General features: G+C 41.7%; 1 protein-coding gene across 2 annotated transcripts in view; it reads left to right on the top strand.

Moving 5' to 3' along the window:
* The window catches only part of TRPC7 (transient receptor potential cation channel subfamily C member 7), a 72,240-nt gene that overhangs the window by 23,690 nt on the left and 36,393 nt on the right, over nt 1-12,157 (top strand). The window lies entirely within an intron of this gene.

Here is a 12,157-nt window from a genome sequence, read left to right as displayed (position 1 = left end):
GCATTTTCTCACATACTTTAGTGTGGATAAGGATATTTGCAAGGGACGCATTACAGCAGGTATGGCATTTATTTGCAAGTGATAGACAGGAATGTATAGATGGCACAAGGGTCTGCCCATAGCGCACAGTGCTTCTTATGCAGGTCATGACTATGAATCTGCGAAGACTTCAGCAGGGACCAAAAGTTGTTACCATACCAAACTGAAGGTTTTCCTTCCTTCACTGTGATTTGCATTAAGGTAAGGGATAAACCTAGCAGATGCTGTGGCATCTTTGGCCACAAATTATAAAAGCAGAGAATTTAATCCAGCTCCTCACCATTCCCTGACCATCTGTCTTTCCGTCAGACTAGATCTTCTGCTTAGACTGAGGAAATAGCTGGGCTCTGCAGCCTGATTGAAGTCAGCACACCAAATCTCCAGTCCCACCTGCCTGCTCTCAAATGCTCCCTGACCACTCAGCTCTGATTCACATCTCGTTTTAGTATCCAAAGCCACTTGTAACCATCAAAACTCTTACCTTTTCTATAATGTTGCAGAAAGAACATACACAAGAAGTAGCAATTTTGTCATAGTCAAGACCCTTTACTGCAGTGCAATGGAAAGTGGAATTTAATTTTTTAAAAAAGAAGTTTAGTAATTTTTATTCAGAATTAGATCAAAACCTCAAAAATCAATTTCCAATTAACTCAGAATTTTTTTTTTTTGAAAGCGTGTGAAAGTAGATAAACATTGATAAAAAGTGATAGATTCCCAGCTTCCATCCTTCTAAAGCTCCAGATCCATATTCTAAGAGTTCAGATTTCCACCAAATCTACAAAACAGAAGGCAAATGTATATTTGAAGGAAAAACATAAAGGCTGAATGACTCTTAGAAGTATTTTAAACAGACATTCAGCTTTACGGAAGTAGGTTCTGTGAATGGAAAATTTGTTTCTGGCAAATCCTAGGCCAGGGTGGTGCCAATTAATTGCTCCTACAATATGCATTGATGGAAACTGGGCTCCTGCTACGGGACTTGGAGAGCGTTCCAAATTTTCAAGCTAACATCTGGTCTCTCTTTCCCCTCCCAAACCCACCACCTGCTTCAGTTTGCCTCTTGACTGTGTTGCTGTGCTGGCCAGAGAAGGTCTTTTCCTGTTATGAAAGCCATTAATTAAAGAGAATCTTAAAACTCTTATTTGAAATGAATTGCTTTCATGCAGGAGCACATGCTACGGAGCCAAATATTTCCTCCAGGATGTTGTGTCTCTGCATCGTTCCATCACCAAAACTGAGCATACCATCTCGGTTCACTCTTAGTTAGATGACTTTCAACAAGCTGGGTCAAGTTTAGTTATTGAAGCTGTTGCTTTGGTAACAGGAGGCCAAACTTGCCCTGGTGCTCTTTCAGAAAATGAACTCATCTAAAAGACACTGATAGCACCTCATCAAGGAACAGTCCCCAGTGACCTATGGTCTGAGAATTATCGTGAAGTTGGTCAGAGCCTCAAGCCTTTTCAATGCGTGAAGTCTTCTGCACTATTTTGCTTGTTTATTCTTCTAAATATTTGTGTCATCCTTTAGATATCAAGACCATTAGCCGGAGCTAAATTGCTGTTGGTTATTGTGTTGCTCTGAGCACACTCATCCTAGCTTGGTTTCAGAGGAACATTTCCCCCCTTTCTTACATTGTATGTATGTGCACCTTTTCATAATGCATGAACACTGACCTGAAGCATCCGTGGTAGGTCATATACAGTTGATCTTTTTATGTATAAATATCTTCCTATGCCCAGGAAAGCTGAGCATCCTTTCTGGATCACAGCAACTTGATGCTCACCAGTAATAACTGTTAAACTAATTACAGAACATAAACATGAGCATTCATCAACCTCGTGTTGACTCTCAGGTTAGCACTTTTCAGAATATTCTTTCCAGCAGGCAGTATAGGCCTACGTGTAAGATGAGCATTTAACTGCTAACTTGGAAGTAAGATAGTTCCATTTGTGGGAGGCAGAGACACATTCAGATAAATGGCTTTGGTTATTGGCAGTGACTTATGATAATAGTCCAATATTTATCACACTTGCTGAACAAAGAGATCGTGTTATGGTAACACAGTAATGGTTTCCTTAAGAGGCAGTACATTTCAGGTACAAGTTTTTTACCCAGTTGAGAGATATTTAGGCTTATGTATACCAACCCTGTGCTTTGAAATCTATTTTCATTTTAAGAAGATCCTATCATAGAGAGGGGTGAGATGGAGGGTGAATTATTAAACATATTTAATAAATCAGTTCTTGGACAGATTCTGTAAATTTCAAGTCACTTTTTCAAAGCTAAATGCAATCACTCATAGGCGTAAGCGAGATCGCATGTGGCCTGCCAAGTGTGAAAGGCAGAGCGAGGCAGGCACACCAAGTGACTTCCCACCCACAGCGCCCAAACCCCCAAGCCCCATCTCTTGGTCTGACAGTGCTGCCTGCCCAGGCCAAGTCCGGGTGCTGAGACGTGGGTGGATGTAACTCACCCAGAAACAGTCCCAGGGACGTGGAGACCTTTCCAGTTTTTGAACTGCACACTGGGACTGGAATGATACAGAAATAGTTGTGTGTGTTTGCCATTTTTTTTGTCCTGGAAGTTTAGTTGGCAGGGTAGGACTAATGAAAGGACTACAGCTGTGCCTGCCACCCCTGCTCCCCACCTCTACCATTAGCATCAACATTCAGATGGTCAGTTTTACATTCTCCAGCTCAACAAGCTCTAGATGAGCCAGAGAAATGAAGATGTTCTTACTTAAATGAGTATAGAGCCCCTGAAGTATTTTATATTCATTCTTTCCCATGAACAGCAAGAATAATCTTAGACAAGAGGACTTTAGGGACTTCAGAATGATCTGAGAAAATAAAATAAAAGAGGTGTTAGCTGTTATGGTTTTTTTTTTCATTAAGTTAGTACCCAGACTAAATATTTGCATTCGCATCTGAAATTTTAAGAAATATTTGATGTTTAAAAAAAACTATTTCTACCATTAGCTTCTTAATTCACATTTCCATATTAGTACTCTAAGTGCCTACAGTAGGCTTTCTTTGACGAAAATTTGCAGAGAACAATATATATTGAAAATTATTATTTAATATCCATGATTTTACTTTTACAGCTGCTGATGCAGTTTGCATTTTATCACACTTTTATTTCCAGAGTCTGGGAAAGACGTCAAGGGCTCCCATCCTCAGGAAGGAGAGCAATTGCATCTGTAGAGATTCATCAGGCCTTTGCACAAACTTTTAAAATCTTCCTTGTTCTTTTAAATTTCTCTGTTACTTCGTCATCCTCATACAGCGCAGTCACCACAGACACAGTGTCTAAGAATGGTATTTTTCTTTAATAGTAGCAGCTGGTCTACCAGCTTCTCCCACCCCCTGCCCAGCTCACAGGCCTCATGGAGTTGTCCTCCCTCTCAAAGGCCAATGGCCACGGAGGCCAGGAGGAGGCAGAGAGCAGAATTTTGAAACTGAGAGCCATCACGTTGCATTTTATGGATTTAAATCGACTCTGCCACCTTTTCTCTTTTTCTTCCTATGTGCCCACCTGAAAATTTTAGGGATGGAATTGATGCTATATATACAGTTTAAATTTTAATTCCTAATTTTGGTTCCTACACAGTATCTTCTTGATCCTGAATTCGGCAATTGTGTTCCCCAATAAGTCACACTTGGTTGGAGGTAGAGGCTGCACCTCCCTTGCGTGTGCAGTGCACGTCGTGCCTGCGCAGCAGGGAGCTCAGCCATCAACCTTGTGGGAGCTTTTAGCCCAAAGCGCTGTGCTTCTTGTGCCTCTAGTTTTGAAGGGCAAATCCCTGCTTGAAAATCCCCAAGTCTGGGGGCAACCTGCCCTTGAGCTGAATGTTCACAGACTTCTTCACTGATCACATTCTGTCAGTGCAGGAAAACCTGTGTGCACATCAGGGCTAAAAAGGGGACTGAAGCCTTCTTACCTCCTCTACTCAGTAAACTGCAACTGGTACCTACAACAGGTCTTTGTCCATGCCCTAAATGGCCTTTCTCTGCACTTTTTCCTTTGTGCTTCCCATTAGAGTTCCCTGTTACCTTGCCCCTTTGCTACTCCAAAAAAGCAGTTCTCCATTCAACTGAAAGGACACAGTTTTATTGATCATTATCTTTTTTTCTTAATTTACAAAGTTGGAGATGAATCTTGGAAAGTCATTCAAGAAAGCATCAAAAGTTCCAGGCTTCACTTCTCTCTCTCTTTTTTTCTTTTTTTTTTTCTGCAAAGCATGCTACTGGCACATATGAGATGCAGGCAAGAAAGCAAGTTTAAGCCTCTAATATAGTTGAAGGACTTTATATAGAAGGTCATTGAAGAATTAAGAAACTCTGCTTTTACGTATTTCGCAGCAAGGAGAAAGCTAAAATTACAGTAGTTTACAAAGTGGCCTTTAAAAATGCTGCATTACTCTAATTCTCTACCCTTCCTGAAAGAACTAAATAATCACTCTGTACCCTAAGATTCTTGGAAAACTGCATGCAGTTGTCCTCTGTTCAACTTTGTCAGTCATTTCTCCCTTCAAATTATCTGTCTTAATGATTCATGATTGCTCAAAAAATTATTACAATGGGAACAGTTTGTCAAGAGCAAAACAAACAATTTGCAAACATTTGAGCATTTACTGAGTCCTGGATTCTTTCCAAGAAACGGACTTTTAGCCCATGTTATGGGATTGTTGCAAATTTACTATTGTCTCTCCTGATATTATTTAGCTATGCTTCGCACTTGCATACTCCAGTCAAGAACTGATTTCTTCTTCCTCCAGCTGTACAGGGCCTCGGGCAAAGGGAGGAGAAAGGTTGGGGGCAGGAGGAGCAGTAGAGCACCCTGCCGATGCTGTAGCAAGGCTGTTCAGGTGGTTTCTTTGGATATTGTAGGAAAGGGCTGGGGAACCGTCGCAGCGTGAGAGCAAAGACTGTGGCGGAGTCCAGCAGCTACTCATGGAAACGGCAAAATTAGAAGCAGCATTAAGGTGAAACAGGAATTATTTAGGTTGGGTGTTTCTGGTGGATTATAACCAAAAGTGGCTTGAGTTGCTAAATTGGAGTTCTGGTCCCAAGGAAAGAAAATAAGACTGATATTGAGCTTCTTGAGCCAAGGATACTCTCAGCTGTTCTTCATGCAGGCTTACAACATCTAAGTGAGAGTTTACTTCATGTTCTTGACTGAAAATTGCAGAATAATGTTTTTTCTTTTCTTGAAACAATTAAACAATTTGATTTTCAATCAGATACTTGAAATGTAAGGGTAGCACAGGTCTTCCCTGTGTGTCAACTCATTGCTAATTAAGCCAGGGTGTGATTTCTACCTGTGAGAGGCATAGGTACAGAGACGCGGACAACTCTGTTTTGGACTCTTCTCTTGGACAGCCAATAGTGATAATATGCAGTTTTTGATGTACCGCAACAAAACCATTTTACTGGTGTGTATCAGCTTCACAGAGCACTTCATATTTTCTGTTCTCATTTTTGTCTGTACTGCTATGCTCCTTTCCTGTCATCCTTTAATGTTGGCAGGGGGCTTATATGTCGACATTTACCTTTAGACCTAAAGCTGTTGCTTCTCTGTAGGAGGTGACATTCATTCTCCTTCTTTCCCAATGTCAGAATTACAGTTGCTGTATTCTTTTAATTGCAAATGTTGAGTGCTCACCTCTGTTTTCTCAGCAGCTCAGTTCATAGCCATCACAAAGCCAGAGCACCTTTCTCTTTCACGAGTTTTAATTTAATTAACAGCAAGACACACAAATTGGGTTTGAAAAATAAAATTAATAAGAATTAAACAGAACACCAGATGGCTGTGTAAATCCTATTTAATAGAGAGCTGGAACAGGAACTTTTCTCATAACTGTATTATTAATAATTAACATATGGAGGATGCTCCGAACAGAATATTCATGGCTGCATTAGATACAATTTTTCACTGCATTGGTCATGCGACTCAGATACTCAAGGGCATGAGAAGTCCCAGCTCTCGTCAACTGCTGCAACAACCTGTGCTCCCCATTCATTTGCTCAGAGGATGCGGTTTTACCCTGCACAATATCTTGTGCGCGAAATGCCTTCCAGGGTCCTTCTCACCATTGACTGGGGCCCCACCTGCAGCATTTCCACCCCGCACGGGAGCTAGAGAAGGTCTCTGAATGGGCAAAAGAACCATCCCTGCTCCTGCTGAGCAGACAGCTCTGCCCCTCAAAACGTGCAGTAACAGACACTGCCCCAAACACAGGCTGGGGCAGAGCCCAGCTAGCACATCCTTAGGAAGGTTAACTGGAAAAGCTTGGTGTTTGCAAGGAAAGCACAAGAAAATAAGCTGGAGAGCAGAGGGCAGGAGAAGCCCAGGGATGACAAGAAGTTCTGAAACTCCTCCCTTTGGAGAGCAAGAAGTATATCTGTGCCACGTGCCATGGTGGGTAGCTATGGCTCTGCGAGCTCCATATGCTCTCAATTTGCAGTTATCCTGCAAATTCCTGCAATGCCATGGCCTGGGGAGGGACCGCTGCAGGGAAAAGGCGGAGAGGACACACCGGGGCACGCCACCCACCGCCTCACACACAGCCTGTGCATTAGCCTTAACACAAATGGAAAGCTACATTTCGGTAACCCAAATGAAATGTTTCAGCTCCACAGCTTTCAGAGCTGTGGAGGTCACAGAAAATCTCTCTTGCAGCTGTTTGTCCTTCTTTGGAACAAAACTAATTTTAGGAATTTCCCATGGGACAAACATTGATCTTTCGGTACCCCAATGGTTGTAACATGCACAGATACGGCTTGAAGCAGGACAGGGTTATGTTTTACCATCTAAATGTGAACCCTCAAGGAAGAGAACTCCTCAAGAAAAAAGACTTTCAGGAAGTTGGCTTTTTGCTTTTGTTTCAGTAATCCCTGGTTAATTTTTTTCCCCTCTTTAGTTTCAGGAATATTTAACTGAGGTCTTGTGGAGTCATTGATGGCTTGGACTGTAGTGGTGGGAAGAAAAGTGTCTCGTTTCCATCACTGGAGAACCAGTTGATACTGTACAAATATAATTTAATATCTATGTGAACGGTAGAAACACTGTGGTCATTCTGGACTCTTAAGTTTATCCATGTAATTTTTCTTTTTACATTTTTAATTGCATATTACAGACATTTTGTCAGAGATTGGAAAGGGAAGGAGTTACTTCCCTTCCTCACAGAAAGTGTTTCTATGTCTCTGAGTATTTCATTAGCAAGGTTCCTTCCTCCCACTAAAATCTGTGGTTCTGATGATTTCCTTTTGCCCAGATGTTTTAATTTCTTTTCTTTTCCAAGATGAATCTCATTTTCTTATTTCCTGCCCATACATCCATCCTCTCAAGGCTTGAATGAATCATTTCTCCATCCTGAGTGGTGTTTGCAATATTCCCAATTTACTGTAATATGCAGACTTAATTATTTTCATTTGTGAAGTGCCACGGGGTCTTAGATGTCCATCAAGACATTGACAAGAGAGCACGGGAACACATCAAACCCATTGCATGGATGTCCATCACAGATGAAAGGACTTAAAATTACCTTTATTAATAATAAAATTCTCTTAGAAAAAAGCAATTAATATGGTCTGCTATAAACCTGACCTTAGTTGCCCCTAATTTTGGCTTCATTTATCTCCCCATAGGCAGTAGACCTATTAATGTGCATTTTGGATGGGAAGTCAGATGGGGATAAGTACAACCCCTCAAAAAAAATAGTAAGATTCGGTATTTTAAGTTACTGAGGGAATTTTCCCAAGAGGTGTTCAAATTCGGATGTCTGCATGGGTACTGACCCAGGGTGTGGCTCTCCTACATGAGACTCTTGTCACACACCTGTAGATGTCTACATTTGAGTACGTTTTTGCGACTCTATACCCCATGGTGAGAGGGGTCTCATCCTATAAGTGAATCTTTCTCTCCGTCAGCTCTGCTGGGAGTGAAGCCATCCACACTGGAGGCATCTGAGTTTGAGCACCAGCCCAGCCTTTCCTCACCACGTAGCCAAGGGAAAATAGTTTACTGACTCTCCTCGGGGAGGAAGAGGCTATAGCATTTTAAATTTCTCCTTCTGTGCCCACTGTGGTTGGTATTTTAGATACCAAAGGGAGCTTGTTGTTTGGTGGCTTTCTATTGTGGCATGTTTTCAGATGAATAATTAAATAATAAGGATTTCCAAGTGGTTTTGATTCTGCACAGATATGAAAACCCTGGAATATTAAAGTCTGGGACTTCCAATTCGTTTGCTTGTTTTCAGATAAATAATTCGGTGATAAGATTTATTCATACATATAAAAAGAGGAGAAACCAGACATTAGCAATAAATCTCTTCAGAAAACATGCAGCCCACTAGAATATGAAACTGAAGTTTTCTCAGGAGCCAACCACCTTATTCGCTACCCTATAGAATAATGCTTAGCCCAAAAAAGAGCCTCTATCCTTGTCTCAGGGAAGTGAAATTATAAAGAAACTTTAGGTGGAACAAGGTTTAAACTGAAACAATTAAATAATTTGTGTAAACTCTACATTTTCTAGTTATACACCTCAAATATATCAGGCTTAATTTTATATCCCATGAATTGAAAATGTAACAGAGCAACAAAAAAATCCCCCTCCATTCCTTCCACGACTAAGAGGATTATTAATTTTGTGTTTTCACTCAGCACTGGAGAGCATTTCTGTCAATGGGTGAATCGCAATTGAAATGGTCCTGGCAGTTTTATTTACCCCATTATTTTTGTTTCCTATTAGACTAATCTGTTTTTATTGGGTTTTATTTTGTGCCTGTTTACCATTCTGGTGCCTGGTCAAATCCTGTTTCCATCCACGTTGCTCATTCTAATGGGACCACGCTGTCTCCTTTACAGAGCTGCGCCACAGGGGTGGTTTTGGGCAGTTACACAAGCACTGGGATGTTGGGATGACTTTCACTGCCTTGGTCCTGCCTTCTTGTCACCTTTGCAAAGTGAGATCCTGATCCTGTTAACGTACTCCCTGATTTAGCAGAGAGCAGATGATCTACCCAAAACAACACGCTTGCTTTTACAGAGCAGACTGAGTCACAGGAAAGAGATGTGGTTGTAAACTGTAGCTATGCTAAGGTTTTAAGTGTTCAAAATCAGAATTTTGGATTAGATAACTCAGGCCAACCAACAAGTGGATCCTGATATTGGATTTCCATAAAACTGGGGAATATGTGAGTGTCTTTGGATTTGATGCAAGCAAGTCTTTCCCCACTGCCAAATGGCTCTAATAAGAAAGCTATTTTGGTTCAGAAAGGTGCATGTGAAAGGTTTTATGGAAGGTGTAATTTATTAGTAAAATGATAATAAATACTTCTGGGTTTATGCCTTAAAAGTAACTCAGAGACTGAGGTTGCACAATTTGTTGTGGGTTTGTTTTTTGGGTTTTTTTCCCCTGATAATTCCAGCTCGTCTGGGCTCTGCCTACAAATATAAACCTTTTCCCTTTGCTACGAGGTTTATAAACGCTGATGTTAGGCTCCAGATACCAGGTCTGAATATTCACCAAGACTGTCATAAAGCTCATCTACAGGATGAGCAAGAACCTCATGAATATTTGTGTGATGCCATTAGACAGTCAAATGAACCCCAGGGACAGAGGGAAAGCTGCAGAAATCCTCAGGGCAGGGACGTTTCCTTGCTTCATGTTCTCTGCGCGTCTGCAGCAACTGCAACATCTCAGAGGACCTTTTCTCAGGTAGTGTTTATTTTTATGCAATGGTCAGATCACGTTGAAATGAGTCTTGATCAGTTGAATGTTCTTTCACCCAAGTTGAACAGGGTTCCATGAAATTCTTTTTTGCGTCTGGATGAGGGAATTTGGACCTGCTGATTTACTCTCCCTTGTAAGGTTATTCTGGCGCAAAGCGCTTTAAAATAGGGGCCTGTGGCCATGGATAGAATTTAACTATAATTACAGCAGGTCTTTTTTGTGAAAAGGTCACAGTCTCACAGCATGGGTATTTGGATTGGAACCGTACTTATTATTTTTAATTCATAAATAATAGGGCAAGTAGTTTTCTATTTCTTTCTTAAACTTTCTACAGTTTTACTTGCACCTCTTATCAGGCACAAGAGCAAACAGTGAGCCAAGTTCCAGCCATAGTTACCCTCTGACAACCTCATTTGTCATAGTTTAATAGCACAAGCACTTGCTAAAGGCAGATTTTTTTCCGCACTCCAGATCATGAAATAAATATATTATATCCCATCTGCTTCTGTTAAGGTGTCCGAGAACAGTTTCTTCAAAACAAAGGGCTCTTTGTTCACTTGGAGGTTCACAGAACAGAGTACAAGGTGAAGATAAGAAAAGGCATATGCATATGTTGGCCTTTTCCTGTACTGTGCATTTCCTAGCAAGCTTCAGTAATTTCCACTAAGCTCTGTCGTCTCCTGCTCTGCATCGGGTGAAATGACTCTGCAAGTAGGTGGGTCTTTTACCGGGTCAAAAAACTGTTCTGACATGTTTTCCTTTTTTTTTCAAGGTTTGTTTTTTTTTTCAAAAAAAGTGTGTTTCAGTTCAAGAAAAGTATTTCATTCAGTATAAATCCAGGCTCTTTATTTAGGCTTCGAGTCTTAAAAATGCTTAGAATATCAAATGAATCTTCAAAAGTAAGAAGTGGTTTAAAAGCAAAGAAATTATGTTTTGTTTTAATATTTCCTTTGCCTTTTTTTTCTGTCACGTGCATGTGGGCATATGTTTACCCCTTAATTCATCTGATCCTCTTTGCTGAAACGGCAGTATATTTTTTACCCTTCAGGGGATGAGCAGTAATATCCTGCTTCGACCTTTCCCTGAGTTTCTTCCACCCCTGCCGATGTTTGCTGATACTCCCACAGCATCTTCAGCAACCCACTGAAAAAAAAGATGATCTCGTATCTCCTTTGATGAAGGTTTCTCTGGGAGAAACACGACATCGCCTACACAGAAGCGGAGATGGGCAAGCCCAGCTTTCCATCCCTCCCTGCCTCTGGTTTTGCTCAGGCACGGCACCGCTGCCGAGCAAATGCCAACTCACCTTCCAGACCAGGACTGGCTTCGGTCCTGCTGGGAACACCAGCGCGGCAAGCTCAGCTCAGGCTGTGTTTGTCTGTGAGGTGTGTCATGAAGTCGTCTTAATAACACTTGCGCACTTGCATCTTTTCCGAGCACACAATGTGTGTGGTTCAGATCCCACCTCGTTTCTCCAACGTGTGGATCCCTGCAGGAGCGCTGCTCCTGTGCTCCCTGGTGACATCCCCAGCAAAATGGGAAAAGCCATGTATACAATCCGCTTGATGCTCCCCTCGTTTTCCCTTGTAATTCAGAGGCACAGGGTGACGATTGACTCAAATGAGTCATCAAAACGGTTTCGGCATTTTGGCTAGGATCTCCGGCGTTTGAAGCATTACGCGCCCAACCAGGGGTTCCTGTGAGCAGGTGCTGCAGCCTAAAACGTGTTAATCAATGTAGGCTTGCAGAAGCGATGACCTACATCGAAAGACATGTTTAATAATGAACCCAGAAAGGTTGTTCGAAGGACATGAATGCAGCTACATGATGGAAAGAAAAATGGCTTGTACCTGCCCCTGCCAGTGTCTCTTGATATTACCAGTGTTCTCCTGAAGACCTGTCTGTGCAGCTCCTTTTCTAGCTCTCGCTCACTGATTAAACACACCGCTGCCCACCTGAATTGCAGCTTTTGTTTGCTGAGGTTTGCCAGTGTTTGTTATAAGGCTGACAGTGAAGGGGCGAGCCGGAGAGGACGCGACAGGAGTATCTCTGTGAAAGCAGGACGTTAAAGTCACAAGTTTGCGTTGTTAGTTCTGACGTGCAGGTTTTTAAAGTGTTTTCGCTGGTTTACTGGTGAGTTGTTCTTTCCTACCTCAGCCCCTGGCTATTTAGTGTAGGGTGCACTAGCAAAGCAAGATGATCCTGTCTGAGTGGTTAATTCTTTTGCCTCAGTGGTGGATTTCTGCACTCGTAAGGGAATTAGAATTATTTCAGTAATAAAAGGGATACTGGTTTTTTTCTGCATGATTAATTCCAATCATCTGAGGCTGACCTCTGCCTTTTACCTGTCTTGCCATGTTTCCTTATTTCTGTTGACAGT

Source organism: Aptenodytes patagonicus, chromosome 12 (genome assembly GCF_965638725.1).
Source record: "Aptenodytes patagonicus chromosome 12, bAptPat1.pri.cur, whole genome shotgun sequence".
NCBI classification, from domain to species: Eukaryota; Metazoa; Chordata; class Aves; order Sphenisciformes; family Spheniscidae; genus Aptenodytes; species Aptenodytes patagonicus.
Note: the sequence above shows the minus strand (reverse complement) of the source record. Positions and strands in the feature narration are given on the sequence as shown.